Consider the following 17,998-nt stretch of genomic DNA (forward strand, 5'->3'; position numbering starts at 1 on the left):
CCGATTTTCTTTGAGATAAAGAAAGGTGGCTGAAGAGGTGACAGAATGCCCACACCTCTCCTTGGAAGGGGAGGTGTGTCCACCTTGGGACACCAGGGTGGCAGCTCTGCGATCCTCCTCAGCCCGAGGGGCAAGTCCGTGGTGCGCAGGCCAGGAAGATGTTCGGGGGCAGCCATGGCTGCTAGGCGGATGCTGGAGGTTAAGACTGAAGGGTAGTTTTTGGGGAGATGAGTGTCAGACAGCAGGAGAGGTGTGTGGGGATTCTTCTTTCCTGGACACCTTTTTGTTTTCTCACTCCAACATGCTTTTCTGTTGCTCTGCCAGGTAGCTCCCAGCAGACCTTGGGTACCAGAACCCCGGAGAGGTCCCCATAGAGGTCAGCAATGGTGCCAGGATGAGACGAAGCAAGTGAGGCACCCAGGGTACAAAATTTAAGGAGGCACTCATTCTCAAGATGGTTCACCTGCATGAACCTGAGAGGCAGTGCCTCCTTAAATTTTGCATGCTAGGCACCGTGTATTTCTCACCCCAGTCCTGGTCTGGTCCACAGAGTCTGACAGCTTCTCTCCTCAATGCAGCATAATGGTTTGATCACACGTCTTCACTTCCATGAACTCTTTGAGTCCCGGAGTGGGCGCTCTTTTCTCGTCTTTTCCTCTCCTCAGCTATATCCCCAGACCTGCCAAGAAATATTCAGCAAATGACAGTGTACATAGTAAGGAGACTGGAAGGGAAATTTATGTTTGTTCATTTGGGACAGTGTCATGAAAATTAAACTGATCATCTGTAATAGAATTGGAACAATCCAAACTATTTTCAAGTCCACTTGTTGGATTTATTGATTGATTGATTCATTTTTTTATTTATACATTCATTTAGCCAATCAGTCATCCAACCAACCATCCATCCAAGCAATCAACCCACTTACTTACTGTCCCACTAACTTGCCAGCCCACCAGCCCCCCCCGCCCCCGTCACAGCTGTGATGGTCCGTGTGTAAGTCGTCCTGGGTTGGACGTCGCCTTCTTTCAGAAGCCTTTCCCAGTCTCTCCTCTGCTCCTGTACCTGGACACAGTCCCCTTCTCTCACCTCTCAGAGCCCATGCCACGCTGGACAGAGGTGACAGGCTACTTGGTTTCTCCTGCTGGACTGTCAGCTGTCTGAGTTTGGGGGTGAGTTGTCTGTGACCCCTCCTCCCTCCATTTTGCTCAGAATTCTGAAAAGACTTACTAGATGGAGCTGCATTATTTGCTTTGCCTTGGGGGAGGGGGACGGGAAGTGTGAGGGCTTCCCTTCCCTCAAGGAGCACGTAAAGGAGTGGGTTAGTGATTTAGCAACTAGGAAAAGTCACCTAAAAATAGCATCTGTCCTAGAGCCAGATGGGTGTTGCCCGCTGAGGTGCTGTAGGATCTTACAGGAGGGGCTGTTCCCGGGCTGGGCCTTGAAGGGTGGGCCGGGTTGGAGTAGCCCAGTGGGGGTCAGCCAGGGGTCCCGTGGCTGTGCCTGGACGCACTCGCCACTCTTCCCCGCCTTCCTAAAGACGAAGGCAACTCTCGTACTGCTCCTCAGCCCTTTTGTCTGGGGCCTGCCATGGTTCGGCTGTGTTGGCAGACACTTTTAGATCATGGGCACTCACGGTGGCTCGTGGAAAAAGAGCCTAAGCCCATAGCTTTGCCTCAGGATTGGAAAGGGGCTTCGCTTTAGGGAAGAGACGGACATCCTTGTTCCCACCCTGCGTATAGCTCCACAAGGCTGGCCGCCCATGGGCTGGGCAGAGAGCTGAAGTCCCACCCTGCCAGGCCCCGACCACGCTGCTGCGGTGGGCCTCCCCTGCCTCCCTGGGGTTCCCGGCTGGCGCCCCCCAGCGGTGGCTGTGGGCAGAGTGCTGCTGTGACTCAGGCAGCCTGCGGCCTCCACCTTGGAAAGGTGATCTTTCACGCTGTCTTCTGTTGGGCATTTTGGGCAGAGTTCTTCAGTCACAAAGATGACCTGCCAGGGCGGTTTCCTGTATAACTGGATTCCATGTGTGCGCCTCATTCCAGAAAATTCGACTTTGTTTTCTCTGCTCATTCCACAAGCTGTTACTAAAGCCATGGGATTCCTTCCATTTCCTGTCAGGGCCGGGTTCATGGCCATGGGTGGCTCAGAAGTTGAGCCTTTTCCTGATGGAGTAAACAGTTTTTGATCTCACTCTAAATACATGTTATTCAATTTTATTCAACTCAACAAAGCATTTATAGAGTGCCTCCTGTTTGTTTGAATACTGTTGGGGAGACAAGATGTGGAAGCCGAGGTTCTGACTCCAAAGAGACTGAGGCTTCCGTACCAGTAACTGTTCTATAGGATTTAAAAAAACAAGAGTGGTAAGGGGACAAGGGCAGGTGCCACGGAGCTGGAGTCCGGGTCGCTCCAGGGACAGTGAAGCTGCTACTCTCCATTGAGCACTCACTACTTGGCAGGTCACGGTGCAGGAATTTTAGATGTCTAACCTCATTTCTTCCTGACAGCAACATAGGTGGGTTACTGGCCCCCAAGTTATAGGTTGGGAAACTGAGGCACAGAGTGGCCAACCAGTGTGAATTCATGCCAGCAGCCTGGTCTAGGGCCCTTGGGGCCTCAGGCCCGCTTCTGGGGCAGAAGGTCTGGGGGCAGCTGATGTCAGCAGGGACTTAGAGGGTCAGGCTGGTGGCTCGGGGGGCAGAAGGCTCCTGAGCTGAGGGGACAATGTGAACACAGAGAGGTGGCATCGCTGGGACAGGGGGCACATGGGGGGCCCAGGAAGAAAGGGACCTGGAGGATCTGCCGGCTCCAGGAAGCCGCGCCAGACAACGAGAGAGAGGAAGAGGAAGATCTCTCCCGTTTTTGGTTAGTTAATCGTTTTTTTCAACCAGTCGGAGGTGTGCTTCAGGGAGGTTAGTCCAGGGGCCCTGTGGGACTGAGCAGAGTGACTGGCAGCAGGAACCTGACCTAGAAGGGACGCCGGGCTGCGACCCGGGGGCACCAGAGGGCCGAGGATCGGGGCTCCGAGCAGGAGTGTGCAAGGGCCTTGGCATGTGTGGAGGCTGTGGGTCCGGATGCCCCGGAGGCGGGGCCAGCAGGTAGCGGAGGCAGGAGAGCGGAGGCAGGAGCCTCGGCTGGATCCGGAGGCGGACCAGGAGCCTGTTTCTGGACAGGTCCAGTGCAGCTTTGGTTTCCACCGTCAGGGGTGGGGCAGGGAGGCAGAGCCCTGGAAGTGTGGGGTGAGAGGTGGGAGAGGGGGCGTTTGAGAGGTGCTGGCTGGGGCCTGAGAGTGGAAGTCCTTGGAGGGGTGGACATCGCCAAGGACACGTGATGCAGGCACCAGAGGTCGGCTGGGATTGGTGTGACGAGGAAAAGGAGTGGTCAGAACAGGAGGAGGACCAGGAGGTGAGGGAAGAGAGAGAGTCCCCGGAAAGCAGGCTGTTGGCAGTTTGGACCCTTGGGGGAGGCGGGGGAGGTCACCAGTTCTGGTGATGGGAGTAGCTTGGGAGAGAGCACTTTGAGCAGCGTGCAGGGGACAGACGGGCAGCTGCGGTGGGTTGCAGGACGGTGGGGTAAGGACGCATGCAGAGAACGTGAAGGCTTTTTTAGGGAATTTTGAGGTGAAGGGAAGCCAAGGGACAAGACAGCAGCTCAGGGGGTAGAGGTTAATAGTCAGGGCCTTTTTTTCCAGGAGGGGAGAGATGGGAGCAGATTTGTAAGCCAAGGGCTAGGCGCCGGCTGCGTGGAGGAAGAACTGCTCATTCACAGAGGCTCCTGCGGAAGTGGGAAGCGAGTGCTGGGGTGGGCCGGGGTGGGGGGCCGTGCCCACCGTGACCAGATTCGTTTTCGGCCGCGCCCCACAATGGCCGTTGATGTCCGTAATGATGCACCCAGGGCATTGTAGTTTCAAAGGACCTTTGAAGTCACCAGTGAAAGAGCCAGTTCTGCTCCCCAGCGTGTTTGAGTTATGTGAAATTTATTCCAAATAAGCAAAGCATTGTTAAGTCATTGAGGACTGCTGTGTGGGACTCATGGCACTTTATCGTACCTTGAGGCGTGGAAAGGGGGCTCTCCCTCTGCGGCCCATTTGGAGCCTCTCAGCTCGGTGAGGTTGAAAGGGCCTGGGGTTCACACTTGGACGGATCTGCCGCTGGTAATGTGGGGACCTTGCGCACAGTCTTTTTTATTTTTTTAATCTCTTGGTGGCTTAGTTTCTTTCGTCTAAAAAAATGGAATGATAGGCCCACCTTTACAGGATTGTTATCAAGAATAAATGAAACTATGTATCTAAAAATATTTGACCTGTAACAGTTACTTTAACACATAGTAGCTTCCTCTCTTACTATTTAGTTAGCCAACGTATGGAGGACTGTGAGGGCCGGAGAGAAACGTTCAGGCCGTTGCGGGGCCCGTGGCCCAGGGAAGGGGAGCTGAGCGTGTGGCGGGGCTCCTCTGCGTCGGGGCCAGTCTGCCCTGGGGCCCCGCACCCTGGGGACTCCAGCATTTGCGGATGGACCTTGTGGCCCAGGAGGCGTTTCCTCCCTTTTGCAGTGAAGACCAGGGTGAGGCAGGGCCCATTTGGCAGCTCTGGCAGTTGACATAGATGTCCAACGCCCCGCCTTTCTGTTCCCAGAAGCCCCCCTGGGCCCGGGCTGGACAGTGGGTTGGCCCGGGAGCTGCCCCCGCCGGGCCCCGTGGCTGCGGTCCTCCTCGCGGCTCCCGCCCTGGGCCAGGGCTTCCGTGGGTTCCCTGGAGGATGGAGGGGAAGGGCGAGTCGGCGAGGGGAGGGCAGCATCCCTGCGGCCGACGGTGCTGCCTCCTCGGGTCCCAGGGCCACTTGGTCCTGCCTTTCTCCCTTCGCATGAAATGTCTCTTGAGGGAGAAAAAAAAAAAAACCGCACACAAACTAAAAAAGCCACTGATCGAAACTCAGACCGAGTGCCCTGCCGCCGTCCGACGGCAGGAGGCTCCTTTGCAAGGCTTAGCCCCACCTCCAGGATTTCATGTTCCCTCCTCACTGGGCAATGGCGCTCTCAGTGTCCGTGTCCCAGAGCTGCTGTGGAGCGGGCACGTGCACGCGGAGGGCGTTGGGGCCGGCGTCTAGGGGCTGACGCCAGGCACCGCCAAGGACAGGCATCCACACAGACTCCTACGACCCAGAGCCCTGCCCCCGGCCCCCGGCCCCTCTCTGCTTCTTAACAAATCTCAGCTCATGTTCTCGCCTAGATGTGGATGCTCAGGCATCAGTAAAACCCAGCACACTCCTAGGAGCGCATTAAAAGAAGAATGGGAAAGTTGAAAGTATCCATTTTTAGATAAAAACCAAAAGTGACCCTGGCCCATTCAATATTTAATAAAGGCATAATGGGCTGATTTCTTTTTCTTTTAAAAGAAAATCACTCCAAAAGAGTACACTGATCAGATGCAGGGATCTGGGAAAGCTTAAACAGGATCTTGGTTTTTAAAAGGATTGTCTGTCATGCAAATAAATGCCACATGGATTTTATAGATTATCCTTGTTCTTAGGAGATACGTGCTGAAGTATTTAGGGATGACAGATTATAATATCCAGCTTGCTTTCAGATGGTTCAGAAGAAAAAAAAAGGTGTATATTTGTGTGTGTGTATGTGTGTTTAGAGAGAGAGAAAACAAATATTGGCAAAATGTGGCAATTTGTCACTGTAAGTGAAGGGTGTATGCTGGTAACCATTGTGTCGGTCTTTTAATTTTCAAAATAAAAAAGGAAAAGAACACATGGAACAAATAGGAAAAATATGAATAGTCAGTAGGATCTATCTTCCATCTGTCGGTAAACATCGTAAAGAAGTGCAACCGGGTCATAGTGTGTCCATAAATGTTGGAGTCTGCGTGAGGCAAGGATATAAAACACAAGGCTAGCCCAAGGAACACCCAGGGAACAGCCTGGGATGGCCAGTGAGTGGGGCGTAGTAGCCCCTTCCCTGCCATATATGGGATATAACAGGGAAGCCCTTTGACCTCCAAGGCACCAGTGCCTGTTCCTGAAACAATAGCTTATACATAATTTCCAGATGTGCAGAATGCGGCGTCTTTCAGCACCATCCTGTTGGGCATCACGGAGCTGACTCCTACCTTCCCCCGCAAAGCCCTCCTCCCTGCCCACGCGGGGACTGGGATCCGCACTCCCACAGCCCGGCAGCACCGCTGGCTGTGTCTCCCTTCTCCTTGGCCTCGGGATGTTTTCTCAAAACCCCCAACCCTTTGATTACACCCACATCATGAGGCTCAACGTGACATTTCCAACAACGGGAGACTGCCCGACGTGGGTCCAGCTGCTCCACATGGTTTTTATATTTGTTCTGGAAAAAGCTCCAGATACCTTTGGTCAAAGCTCTTCCTGTTGGCCGCGTTGCTGGGGCCATTTCCCACCCACACGGTCCCAAAGGGGCTGCAGGCGGTAGGCCCCGTCACGCCTGCCTCCGGGGACAGGTAACGGTGGCTGAGGGTGCAGCCCAGAGACGCGAGGGCTCCGAGGGCTGCTGGAGGGCGTGTGCTTCCAGCCTCCGCCTGTGTTATTGGATTCCGACCCCTAGGAACCGGGGAGCCAGAGCCCTGCCGAGGGCCTTCGTTCTGCGTCTGCAGAAGTTTCACTGTTAAGGAGAAAAGGCGTTGTTCTGCTTTGATTTCTTTTTTCCCCTTACAAACTCACATAAAATATTGTTGCCTCTTCAGAAGTGAACTCTTGCCCTGCGTTGAAATTTGGAGTCCCCGCTGCCTGTGTGCTGTGTGAGGTGGGCTCTGTGCTCCTCCGCTTTGGGGGTCACGAAAGTTCCAGCACAGATTTCCTCTTTGAGCGGCTGTTCTCAGCTGCATCCCAGCTCCCCGTTGAACACCCCCACCTGCCGACCCCCCACCCATGAGCCCCCTGTGCTGAATAGCTGGGAACCCTCATTAGAGGCCGGGGTGGGCCCCCCAGAGGGGCGGGAAGGGAGGTGACCCAGGCTCTGGCTGGTCACCCAGGACCCTCACCCCATAGCAAGTGAAGATGGCCTCCAGGAGAGGCCCAGGGCGGCTGCCTGGCTGGCTCAGGGACACGTCTGATTTTAGCCCAGGGCGTGCTTGTCTGGAGCTGGGGCTGGCTCACCCATGGAAATTCCATGGCTTTCTGGTTTTCTGTGTATGAGTGGTGTAATGCTCAAAGTTTGCAAAGCTAACGCAGTGTCAAGCAGCGTGTTTCTTTCCCCTTTTTCTAAGAAATGCCCGGAAAACAACCAGTCCTCTCTGCTTTTGGAGTAGGTCAAAATTTCCTGGAGATCCCCTCTTTGCGGTGGGAGGAAGAGGAGCTCCGGGGCCAGTCTCGCCAGGCCTCTCTCGACACGGGCTGGGGTAAGGCAGCGGTAGGGGCTTGGGCTGCAGAGACTTGGGGTCGTCGATCTGGTGCAGTGGGTCACGGGGAGGAATTCATGGGTTAGCGAACAACAACAAAAATGAAAACCAGAACCATCAGGTTCAGATTCAGACCTGTGGGCCTGAAACTAATATAGTTTGGGTGGCTTCTTTCAGACAAAGAATATAAAAGCATCTAGTTTTTGCCAATCTTATAAAACTAGAAGACGATGCCAACATGTTGCTAAGGCCCCTTTGCAGAGGCCTGTGCAGGTACGGGTCCCTGAAGCTGAAGCCCCCTTAACTTTGTGGTAAATCAGATGCTATTCAGGCTGTTGTTGCTATTTCTTTTTCTGGCTCAGTAAGACTATTAAAACCACTTTATAAAATGTGACTATGGATATAGTCTTGAACTAAAAGTCCGACCTTTGAAGTGAACGCATGAAGCCTTGTGAAAGATTCACCATCTTGTTGCTGGTTTTCTTTGTCTCACCACCGACCGGTGTGCCGCAGGCTGGCTCATGGCGACAGTCTCCAGTGTTCCCATCCTCCGCGTCCTCATTTGTGAAAACAGGGCTACAGAGCTCCTGGGCCTCGGCCCACGGAAGCGATGCTCTGCAAGTGCTTGGTAAAGGAGAAATCACCTCCCTTAAACAATCATTTGTGAGGACAAAACAACGTTTAGAACCCTTAGAAGGTCACAGGAAGGAAAAGGAAAGCCCAGGGAAGGTGAGCATTCGCCCGGGGCCACCTGGGGACAGACGGGAGCTCCAAAAATAAGTGTCATTTAAGTATAGGCCTCCTCCCCTTTTCTAAAGGTGAACGCGCCCAAGTATCTTTATTTTCAAATGGATGGGAAGTTAGCCAGGGACCCGGACAGAGTCATTTCAGAGTCACTCATTGCTCGTGGCTCTTGGATTAATACTTGTACAGGGAAGGTTTTATGAGTTCAGACTGAACATATTTCATTTCTCAAGCTGCTTTAAGCCAACCCTTGGCTTGTTTAGCCAAACAGAACCTAAGTGGATTTAGTGTTTAATGGGACTCGGAGAGCTCCCCCCGCCAGCACCCCTCTGCCCCCCGCCCCCGCATTGAGGCAGCTCCATCCCTGGATATGCTGGCCTTTGTTGGGACAGTAAAGGCGCCAAACGGCAGCTTCCCCGAGCAGCTAAGTCAACATCTCCACACAGCTCTCCAGACCCTGTGGAAGCCAGCGGCAACTCTTATGTAACGTCTTCTAGGCGGCACGTTAGAACCTTCCCTTTTATAACTCCAAGTGGGACGTTAGACGCGCTGGTTCAGGGCCAAGTTGCGGAGGCAGCCCTCCCGCCCTGGATTCTCTACCAGCCTTGGGGTGGGCAGGGCTGGTGGATGTTGGTCTCAGTAGAGCATCCCTGTTGGGCCCTCGCTCCCCTGCCAGGGCCCCAACCAGAGACGGCCTCTGCAATCCCACCCGCTGGGTGTGCAGGCCGGGACGCACGCGGGCATGGGGGGCCCTGTGGCCGGGGCCAGGCACTCCGTCACACCTGCAGTCTCTCACGATGGTCAGGCTTGGCCGAGCCAGGGTAGAGAGGAGGGTCAGGACCGAGAAGGGAGCTCGGGGGCTGGTCACCTTCAGCTCCGCAAACTGCGGGTCTCGGGCGAAAGGATGGTTTCCCAGTGGACGTGGCCACGTTCCAGAGATGCACGCTACAGGGACCACTTTTGCCTCCAGGGGACTTTTTCTTCCCCTAGAGTAGCGTCATCTCTACCCTCCTTTTCATGGCCCGCTGAGCAACGCCTGCTCCTCAGCGGCCTGGTGGAAATGAGCTTAGCCACACCCAGAACCCGCAGCCTGAGCCAAGGGCAGGGAGATGGGAAGTGTGAGAGCCACGAAGCCCTGTTGGCTTACGTCCCTCAAGGGAGGATTCGCCAACCTGCCCTAATGCATGTTGGCTCTTAAGGAAAGGCAGTCAGTGCCACTGACGTTCAACATGGGAGAGGTGAAAATTAGCTGAAGTGAATCTGGACCCTAAAATTCTGTTTCAGGCTTTACCTGCTGCTCAGGGGGCCTGGGCCCCCGGCCCCAATCCCCACCCCCACCCCTGCCAGGGTCACCGGATTAAACTAGGGGCTCTAGGTTCGCCTTTCCAGCTCTTTTAGAGGGATGGCCCTATCTAGGAACTGGGAGTGCTCAGCTTCCAGAGGGAGCATCCATTAAACTCCTGTTGTATGCCAAGGCCTTGCGCCAAATTGGGAGAACGGGAGGATAACAGGAGGGAAGGTCGCGTCTGGTTCAGTTTTGTTTTGCCAGTTACGTGCCCGTGCAGGAACCCTCCCCGGCCGATGCCCTGGCGTTCCTGGAATGTGCCAGAGTCCAGCCTGACTCAAGGAAGGAGATATGCTGGACTTGTTTCGGATCTTGCTCTGGCTCTGCATACTTCTTATCAAGGGCGTGTGCCAAAGCCCGTGGGGAGGGGCCGCATGGAAAGATAGTCAAGCTGAGAAACCATCACCCCGTGGAGAACAATGGCTCCGGAGGCAGGAGTACAGCGTGTCTTCTCTCCCCATAGATGGGCTGCGCTGATGGCTTTTCCAGGAGGATGCAAGGCCATCACTGCCCCCGCCCCACCCCCACCTGTCCTCACCGGGCCATCGCTATTGTTGTCCAACCTTCGTCATCATGGACCCGGATGAGAGAGACTTGGGTCTGCAGCCCAATTCCCAGTGAGGGTTTTTCACTTGTTGCAGGAAGATAATTTATTTGGGTTGAATTGTTAAGGCAGATTGCTTTCACAGTATTCCAAACAGAGTGCTTTCTGACAGGAAATGTCAGACCAGGCAATTCTAGTCAGGTTTTCCACATCCTTGAGAGCAGTGGAAAGAAAGAGGAAAAATAAAAAAGATCCTTTTTATATGTTGAAGGTCAACAGAATGGGCGACTGCCGGACACAGAACAGATCTGTTAAAGTCGCTACGCATCGGCGATGGTGGGTGCGCAGGAGAACTTCCCGATAACCCCACCCTCCACGGGGCCTCACGTTCTTCATGGCTTAATTTCAAAACCGCCTGTGCTGCGGCAGCCCAGCGGGTGGAGCCCTTTCTGATGCTGGGCCTCGGGCCCCCTCGGGCTGACCCCAGGTTGTGAAGACCCTGAGGCGCACCTTCCTTTCTCAGAGCTCAGGTTTCTTGTCTGTGAAATCCCAGGCTCTGCCAGGGACTCCCTCCGCACCTTCCGAGTCAAACTCACCGTGAAGCCCTACTTGTCTTTTCTTGGGGGAGCCTGGGGGAGCTTCTGGAGGAAGCCAGAGAGAAATGGAGAACAGGAAGGTGGAAAGGAAAACAAGCTGCTCTCGTATGGAGAACTGGGATTAAACACAAAGTGCTCTCTGAGTGAGTTTGCCCTCAGGGATCCGCCTCTCTAAGGCTCACCCCTCCCTAAGTTCAGTCTTTGCTGTGCAAAGTCACTGTGGGGACAGCGGAAGCCCACCCAACACGAGCACGCCCCCACGCTCACGGTGGGCACATGTTGCCAAGAAGGGGCTGCAGGGGGGGTGGGGGGTCTGGAGAGCTGAAGCCCAGAAGCACGAGGTATTATGGTCCTTGCAGCCTCCCAAGGACGATTCTGGTCACCGGGGAGCTGAGGCTCAGGCCAGCAGTTTATTGCCGGGTGATGCCAGGCTCCTCTCCGGCAGGAGCCGGCCCCCAGCCAGCCTGCTCAGCTCCCGTGTGCCCACAGACGGTGGAACGACTCTGCCTCGTTACCATCCAACGCCACCGCCCCCGCCCCGCCACCCCCGTGCATCACGAAGGACGTCTCGTTAGACGCTGGGTGGTAACGAGTGCCAAACCTGCCCAGGAAGCCTGGGCTCCTGCCTGTGCTACTCAGCTTCACCTGCCTTGTTGCCCTGGTTGCCTCTGGCTTAATTTTGTGTCTGTGGGATGAGGACTTCCTCCTCTGGTGCCCGCTCCCCTGGGGATGCCACTGGGGCTTCAGTGCCAGGCTGTTCTCTAGGGTCCAGGTACACGTGTCATGTAAAGCAAAACCCCTTTCTACCCATGAACTTGCTAACTTCTTATTTTTAAAATATACGTATTTAATTCTTAATGCTTTTTTTTGCGTCAATTGAGATTATTGTACATTTTTGCTCTCTAACCTGTTGGTGTAACTTACATCATTCAATTTTTTAACCTTATTTTTATTGCTGACACAATGACAGGTGCCCCCATGTCCCCCCCGCGCCCCCCCCGTTCACCAGCTCCACCCGGCCCTCCCCCCCCGCCCCCCTGCCTCCGGTTCCCACTGGCCGTCACCACACTGTTGTCTCCGTCCATGGCTTTCAATTTTTTAATGTTACATTGTTCGTGCACTCCCACTTGGTCATAATTTTCTTAAAACTCATGGCCGTTGTAATTGTCTATTACTTTAGTTCATGTTTTTGCACTTAGGTTTATAGGTGTTAGGTTTTGGAATCAAGGTCACACACTGGCCTCCTTAACCATCATCATCATCTCAGCTATTATGGAGCAATGATGTGTCAGGTACTATTCTCAGTACTTGATCTATTAACTTGTTTAATTCTCACCACCATCTTTGGAGGTAGAACTATTCTTAGCCCGATTTTATAGAGGTTCATGATGGCCAAAATTTCCTGTTGAATTGTTCTCTTTGTTACTCTGTAACAAACAGGTTTATCACTAATAATGCTTCTTATCCCAAACTATTTTTATCTGATAGTATTTAGCGACATTAGTTTCAACGGTTGGCATACAAGTGCTGCATTTTTTCCCATGCTTACCTCTTCCCCTTTTTTGTCATGTGTCTCGTGAAACAGCATATTGCTAATTAAAAAAAAATCATTCTCGGTGTCTCTTTTCATTGACAGGGTTAATTTTTTTGCCCTATTATAATTACTGATATACTTGACATCATTTGTCCTGTTATATTTTATACTTTAATTTTGCCACACTTTTTCTTTAATTCTTCTTTCCCCTACTTTTCTTTTCTTTTTTTTTTAAGGTAACCATTTTAAAGTGAACAATTCAGTGGCATATAGTACCTTCACATTGTTGTGTAATCACCTCCTCTCTCTATTTCAAAAACATTTTCTTCCAAGTGAAATCTCTCCCTGTTAAGCAGTCTCTCCCCATTCCTCTCACCCCCTAGCCCTGACTGCCACCGATCAACAATATTTCACATAAGCAGAGTTATGGAACATATGGCTTTGGGTCTCTAGCATCTTTCATTTAGAACAATGCTTTCAAGGTTCATCCGTGTTGTAGCATGTGTCAGTACTTAAGTCTTTTATGGCAGAATAATATTCCATGGTACGAATATATAACATTTGGTTTATCTTCTCATTCATTGGCAGATATTTGAGTTCTTCCCAACTTTCGGTCTTTGAGGGCACTGCTGCTATGAGCATGCGTCTACCGTGTCCAGTTTTTTTGGATACACACCTCGGAGGGGAACTGCAGGGTCACGGGTCATATGGTGGCTCTGTGTTTAACTCTTTGAGCAACTGCCACACTGTTTCCACAGTGGCACTTCCTTGTGAATTAACTGATACGTATTTTTTTTCTGTTTCTGCTTTCTGATTTGGAAGTTATACATTATGTATTTAGTGTGTAGTTGCTACTCTTGAATTTTCGATCAAAGCTGATGTGGGACTTAATTTTGCTCAATCTCTCTGCCCCTTCAAAAACTGCACAGATTTTAGAAAGCTCCAGCTCTGGTTACTTCTTCCCACGTTCCCGGTTTATTGTTGTCTGGCACTATCCCTTTGTTTTTAACTGCCCCCAAATTAGTTGCTATTGTTATTATTTGTATTGTCAGCTCTCATTAAAGTTTATCTGCATGTTTGTGGATTTCTTTTCCGCCGTTTCTTTCATCCCGCGCGTTCCTTCTGGGTTCCATTTCCTTCTTCCTGAGGCAAATCATGTAGTAGTTCGTTCAGTGAAAGTCTGTGAGGAGAAACTTTTTTAGTCTGTGTCTGAAAATGTCTTCATTTTGTCCTCTTAATATTTCGAATATTAGAGATGTCTCGTTTAAGTAATTGCTGTTTATGGATAACCTGTCTTTTCTCTAAGATTTTTCTCAGAGTCTTTGCATTCTGGTAGTTTCCATATGACATTTATTGTCACAAGTACCATTTAAGGCTTATTTTGTTTCTGTGACCTTCCTGTCTGATAAGTTCTCAGCAATTATCTTTTCACTTATTTCCTTTCTTATATTCTCTTAATTCTTTCCTTCTAGAACTCCTCATGCATGTATATTGGACTTAACTTTTTTTTCCCCTCTATGTTTCTTATTTTCCTCTGTGTCTCTTTCAGATACTCTATCTCTCTTCTGATTGAGTTGTAATCTGAGTGTTGTTATCTAATAGCTACTAGTAATTCATTATCTCTTCACTGTATCTGATCTCCTTTTTTAAGCTCACTGAAAGTTTATCCCCAGCTTCAAAAAAGTTCTAACCTATAGAAAATTTTAAAGAATAGTACAACGAACACTTATATATAACCTTTACCTACATTCAGCAATTCTAAGATTTGTCTCATTTGTTTTTTCTCTCTCTTCTTTCCTGGCCCACATATATTATATGTATTTATTACACACACATCTATTTGAAAGTAAAATTCAGATACCCCTAAGTATTTCAGCCAAGGACAAGAACATTCCCCTACATAACCACAGCACCATGACCACACCCAAGGCATTTCATTCATATTGATTCAGTAACATCAGCTAATATCAAGCCCTTAATCAAATTTCTCCCAAATGGCTCCCAAATATTTATTTTAGGCTTTAGTTTAGTTTAGCCATGTCTCTGTAGTCTCTTTTAACCTCACCCAATTTCCCCTCTTTTTTTAGTTTCTCATGGTGAGTGTAGTCTTGTTGTCTCATAGAACGGCCATATTCTAGATGTCTTTTTTTGTTATTAGGTTTACGTCAAGGACTTTCGGCAAGGACAGTACATATACGATGTTGTGTTTTCCCATTACATCACATCAGGAGCATGAAAGGTCAATTTGTTTTATTTTTGGTGATGCCAGGTTGGATCACTCCATTATGGTGGTTTCTTCATCATTATGGAGGTAACTTTCCCTTTTACATTAATAAGGAATCTGTAACGTCCAGACTATATGCATATCCTGTGCCAGGATATCATTGATTTGGAAAGTCTTATGTTGATTTTATATTCTGGATTCCAGTGCTGCATAAATGGGCTCAATCTGAACTCCATTCACACTGGATTCTGAGTTTTCATCAATAGAACAATGTGTTTATTCTCACAGGACACCTTCCTTTTGGAATCCATAACTAATTTAGCTGAGTATCTATCCACTACCAAACATACAGGAAAGAGCAACTCCTCCTCTCTATTTTTATGTTAAGAGCTGGTGAAACATCCTGAGTGTTGGGGTACATACACACTAGAGCATTTTCGAGAATGGCATGGCCTGGGCACGTCCCCTCAGAGCCACTGTGTCTGGTCACGTCCGATAGTGGGCATGCTCAGGCGCCCACCGTGGGTAAGTGACTTGCCCAAGGTCACATGGAGTGCAGGAGCGGGGGGGTCAACAGGGACAGTAACTCAGGCCTCCAAGGGGCTCTGTCCACCCAACCCATAGCCGGTTACCCAGGGGCGGGGCCCTGGCCCCCGGCAGCTCTGGACACCCGCAGCGCTCTGGCCCTGGCCCCCTCCGCCTCGGGGCACAGAGAGGAGCCCGGATGGGAAGTGGAGGCCCCGTACCCAGCGGGCGAGCTGGCCGTTGGCAGCCCTCCTCCCGTGGATTTAGATGCATGCTTTGACACATGTCATGGGTTATCTGCACAATCAAATTTTTGAAAAAGTGTTTTGAGTCCTTGATTTATCTTTTTGTCATTGTTTTTCATAATGGTTTTCATTCAAAGGCAAGAACATGCTTTTAAATTGACCTTTTAAACTCTGTAATGCTCATGTCACAAAGGGACACATAAAAGGAACAAAAGGCACATTCCCCAAGTGTGAGCACGAGTCTCCTCCGGTGATGAGATCTATGGGAAATGGGCACAGGCATCTGAGCGGGGCCCTTGCAGCTGATGGATGGAGCTCCGGGGGGAAGTCCCATGACTGGGAGCGGCCCATCTGTACCCTGCACAGTGGGGACATGGCCCCCACCCTCTCACCACAACTCAGGGCCACCCTCGTGCCTCCTGGCCTTGCCCTCAGGAGTTGGGGGGGCCACTTGGGAGGTTTGGACTTTGTCGTATGGTCCACAGAGAGCCTTGGAGGGTTCCGGGCAGGGAAGAAAGCATAAACTGGAAGAAAGAGCAACACAGAGCATTTGGAGACAGTGGCCTGGGTTTGTGTCCTGGCTCTGTCGCTTCTAAGTTGTGTGACCTTGTCTGAACCACCCAGCTTCTATGAGGGTCCCTTATAGACACTCGACATTCATTTAGGAGCATTGGGGGCACACGGGATAAAGAGGTGACCAGTAGGGTCCTGCGGTCCTTTGTTCCTTCTTGGCTATTTCTCTTACCATCCGTATTGGTTTCCTGTGGCTGCTATAGCAAATTCTGACAAACTTTGTGGCGTGAAACAACATGAATCTATTATGTCACCGCCCTGGAGGACTGAAGTCTGAAATCAGTTCCACTGGGCTCCAGTCAGTGCTGGCAGGGCAAGTTCTTTCTGGAGGCTCTAGGGCAGAATCAGTTTCCTTGCTTCTGCCAGCTTCTGGTGGTTGCCCACAGTGCTTAGCTTGTGGCCTCTTCCTCCAGCTTTGCAGTATGTCACCCAACCTTTGCCTTCTCCCTCACATCATCTTTGCTCTTCTGTGCCAACTGTTCTGTGTCCCTCTTAGAAAGACGCTTGTAGTTACATTGGTGTCACCTGGATAATCAGGATACCTTCTTCCATCTCAGGATCCTTCACTGAATCCCATTGGCAAAGTCCTTTTTACCACATAAGGGACCATTCACAGGGTCTAGGGCATGGATTTCATTGGGGGCCAGCATTCAGCCTTCCACACTGCCTCACATTGCAAGTTGCGTCTGTTTATTTTCCAAGGCTGGGCCTCCCTTGGGCGGGGGAGACAGGCCTGCCTGATAACTGCCACCTGTGTGCTTGCTGGGTGAGTGGGTGGAGAAATGAATGAATGCGTGCTTTGGAGTTGAGAAGGGGGTGACATCCCACTTGGGCTGTAGAAGATGAGCGTGGGTTTGCCCAAGGATAGTCCAGGCGCAGTGAACAGCTTAGGCAAATGTACAGAGGCCCGGGCGGAGGACTTCTGCCCCAGGGGATGCCGGTGGAGTGTGAGGGCGCGGAGTGGGGTGAGCCAGGGCGGTGGGGGGCCGGGGCACAAGTAGCTCACAGGGCACCTTAATGGGCCTGGATTTGACTTTATAAGGAAGCGCTATATGTGGGGGGTCTTTGGAGTGGTCGCCGGGGCTCAGACTCTTTCTTGCGCTGCCCCTCACTTGCTGTGTGACACGGGGAAGCTGCAGGGCCTGTCGGAGGCTCCGTGATGAACTACCTCACAGAGCCGTTCGGAGAGCGGAGGGCTTCCGGTGCTCGCAGAGCGGTCGGCGCCGTGCCGGACCCGTCGAAGGGGTCAGATGACAATCTCTGCTGTTACATGGCTGTCGTTTTTATGGATGTGCTTATTGATGGTGGTGGCGATGGGGAGCCGCTGACGAATGTCAGCCAGGCAGCAGTGCGGTCAGGTTTTCTTTTTAAAATAGATGCCTTTGATGCTCATGTGAGGATGTGGGGGGCTGCCATGGCACTGTGGGGTGTCCCCCTGCGGGGGGGGGTCTGGGAAGCAGTTAGGAGGCTACTGCAGTGACCTGGGTAAGGGCGGGAGAGGCAGAGAGCAGAGCCGTGTGGCCGCGGATGTTCCGGAGATGTGCAGGGTGGCTCCTGCCGTTCTCTGCGCGTGCCCCGGTGCCTCCATGACTGCTTCTCAGATGGGGACCCGATGGGAGGCAGTGGCCTGGGTTTGAGTCCTGGCTCTGCAAGGGAAGGGCGCTTGCCTTAGTCTCCGGGTGAAACAGTGACAGGTTTAGACAGAGGTGGGGAGCTGGTGGGGGGCAGCAGGTGGCGGCTTCTGCTGTGAGTGCTGGGGATTTGGCGGGGGGGGGGGGGGGGGGCGACTCTGACTCAGCAGCCTCTGCATTCACCGTCCATGTGTGCTACGGCCTGTCCATGCCCTAGCACCTCTTTCCAGCCCCTTCTCCTGCCATTCTCTTGCCATGAGCACGTGCAGAATCCTGGTAGCTAGGGGCGCAGAGATGTGGCTGGTTTGAATGGAGAAAATGGCGTGATGAGCGGGGATGCCGGGGCGGGGAGGAGCCGGGCGGGGGGGAGGGAGGCGGAAGAGCCCTGTGTCCCTGCCGCAGAGTAGGAAGCTGGAGCTGAGGCAGCCTGTGCCCGGGTTGGGTACTGCACGTCCTCGGCGGTCTCCCCTCAGGCCCCTTCATACATCTTCAGGAGGAAGCCAATTCAATGGAACCTGCAGTGGCGAGATTACGATTGTTACTTCAATCGTATCTTACCCTGCAAGGATGTTGGAGGAAAAGATATTTCAAGGCCACCATCAAAAGAGCTGTCATTTTTTAACATAGTAAACGGGTTTTCAGAGAGTGATGTCATATTGTTATTTTTAATAC

The 17,998-nt window shown here is 51.8% G+C and overlaps 1 protein-coding gene across 1 annotated transcript in view; it reads left to right on the forward strand.

Moving 5' to 3' along the window:
• Positions 1 to 17,998, forward strand: part of MINDY4 (MINDY lysine 48 deubiquitinase 4) — a 94,502-nt gene that overhangs the window by 21,757 nt on the left and 54,747 nt on the right. The gene's annotated exons all lie outside the window — the stretch shown is intronic.

This window comes from Pteronotus mesoamericanus, unplaced genomic scaffold (assembly GCF_021234165.1).
Source record: "Pteronotus mesoamericanus isolate MK-2021 breed Mesoamerican mustached bat unplaced genomic scaffold, CSHL_Meso_final contig_220, whole genome shotgun sequence".
Classification (NCBI taxonomy): Eukaryota; Metazoa; Chordata; class Mammalia; order Chiroptera; family Mormoopidae; genus Pteronotus; species Pteronotus mesoamericanus.